This window comes from Lucilia cuprina, chromosome 2 (genome assembly GCF_022045245.1).
Source record: "Lucilia cuprina isolate Lc7/37 chromosome 2, ASM2204524v1, whole genome shotgun sequence".
NCBI lineage: Eukaryota > Metazoa > Arthropoda > Insecta > Diptera > Calliphoridae > Lucilia > Lucilia cuprina.
Genome location: NC_060950.1, coordinates 65,157,610 through 65,160,050, shown reverse-complemented (window position 1 = coordinate 65,160,050; position 2,441 = coordinate 65,157,610). Strand labels below are relative to the sequence as shown.

The window sequence follows — 2,441 nt, the reverse complement described above, 5'->3', positions numbered from 1 at the left end:
TCTAGTTCAGTTCTAGTTCAGTTCTAGTTCAGTTCTAGTTCAGTTCTAGTTCAGTTCTAGTTCAGTTCTAGTTCAGTTCTAGTTCAGTTCTAGTTTAGTTCTAGTCCTTAGTTTTTCACAAGGTACAAAGACGAACGTGCCAAGTTTGACTGTTTACATGATTTATTTAGACATTGTATAATAATTTCTTATGATTTTTTATGAAGAAAAAATTTAAAAATTTCTTGTGTAGTTGCGTAAATTTATTTGTAAAATATTGTAATAATTTTTAAATTTTTTTACATATTGTATTTGAGACCATAAACTTATATTTACCACAAAATATTTCAGCTAAGAGAATTTGCCACATTAGCTGTTAGACCGCCATCATAATAACCAGAAGCAATAAAGAAACTTGTTTGTTGCAATAAATTTTTGTTATATTTTTGGACTCTTATATATTAATGATATATTTTCAATGTGTTTAAAACAAATAATATATTCATTAACAGTTAAATTTTTTTGGAAAACAAGAATTTTTAAAAATATTTTTTTAAGGTATAAGGTCGCTTTCGATAATGTTAATGTAAAGCGAGAGAAGGCGAGCAAGAACGACTATATGATAACTTATAGTGACAACGGCTTTTGTATAGACTATTTATAGTTTAGTCCAAAGCGATTTGTGTTAAGTTTATAGTGCGTTCTATAATTCAGTTCATAAACCGGATTCTAGTTTCTGTGATTATTTAGAATATAGTCTGAAAAATGGTTCTATTTATAGCTCAACCTGTAGTCTAGACCCTACACCGTCAGAGAGTAAAAAATAAGTTCTCTTATTGGTTGTGCAAGCATATATGCGTGTGAAGTTAAGAGTGCGACAAAGCTCTTAACAGAGCTCTTCGCCGATCAGGGCTCTAGACTTTACTTCAGTTGATATTGCAGTTTTAGATTAAAGTTTAGTAAATAGCAAAGTTTACACGTCTGTCTATAATGCAGATAATTGTTCAGTGTATAGACTAGACAACAGTTCAGCCCATAGTCCCGACAATTGTTAAGTGAAGACATTAATTATGCTTATAGTCCAATCTATTAATCAGACTACTCTTTAGTCTAGTATTCCGACGATAGACCATCTCTTGTTCAATCTTAAGTTCAGACTTTAGTTTAGATTTTGGAGCCAGCCTATAGTTCAGATTACAGTTAAAACTTCAGACGAGACTACAGTCAAGACTATGTACAATCTTAAATATTACAGACATGATTGTAGCCAACACATAAATATTGAAATTTGACCAAAATTTGTTTATATCCAAAAACGGGTTTTTGACGAGAGCTTTAATGAAGTCCTTCATAATCAATTCTAAAATCAAGTGTAGCTGTTTAATGACTTAAGTTGTGAATTTAAGTATTTGCTATATTTGCTCTGATATCTTAATGGTTTTTTTATAATCAATTTTTGGGTCTTGATTTTCAGTATATTTCGATTATAACATGGATAAGCATAAAGCTTTTTTTCCCCTAATTTTAAACAGGAATTTATTAAGAAAATTTCAATTATTTATCTACATTAATTAACTAAACAAAATTTTTTCACTATTATGACTTATAATCAATTCAATTCCGAAAATATTATACAATATTATGCATTAAATGAGTATTTTATACTACACCACCACCACCACCACCACCATCACTCTCAAATTACTATCTGTCTAAACCAAATAAATTACATAAGTCCATTAAAAACATTATGTAGTTCGAAAACATATACGAATATATTGGCCCAGGTGCTCTCATATGCAAACCTATTTATTACATATTTCTCTATCATAGACATAGTACATATATAGATTTTAGCATTGTATTACAGAAAATAAAAACAACACATCCCCATAACATATAGACACAAAACAAACAAAAAAAATTAAACTGACATATAGAAACCGAAAAAAAACTAAAGCAAAAAAAATTTACAAAATATGAAAAATATTTAATATCAGCAACTAAGTACCCAAAAACAAAAACAAATATTTTACTATTATAATGTTAACATGAGTTAGTTTTCATATTAGTTTTTCTCAAATGCATTCACTTTTATTTCTATTTGCCACAATGTTGCTTGGTGATACGCAACCAACACAAATCACACACAAATCTGTTGCATGTTTCATTATTTTCATACCATATACACACTTTCAAGCAACATGTGATGTTTTTCGACATTCCTATGATGGATAAAAAAACAACAACAACAACATTATTATCATTTTTTCTTTTTGCTATTTCTATGACTGACACCATGACATAATTTGATTTTTGTCTGAAATCGTAGAAAAGAAGAAAAAGTTTTATTAGAGACGTCTGATATAGAGATCAAAACAACGTCGTTAGTAGCGCATGTTTTTGAAGAAAAGTTATAACATAAGAAAATTTAAATTAACATAGTTTATGTTTTAGGAACC

At 28.7% G+C, this 2,441-nt stretch overlaps 1 protein-coding gene across 1 annotated transcript in view; it reads left to right on the top strand.

The window, feature by feature from the left end:
* Window positions 1–2,441, top strand: part of LOC111682922 — a 23,333-nt gene that overhangs the window by 17,975 nt on the left and 2,917 nt on the right. The gene's annotated exons all lie outside the window — the stretch shown is intronic.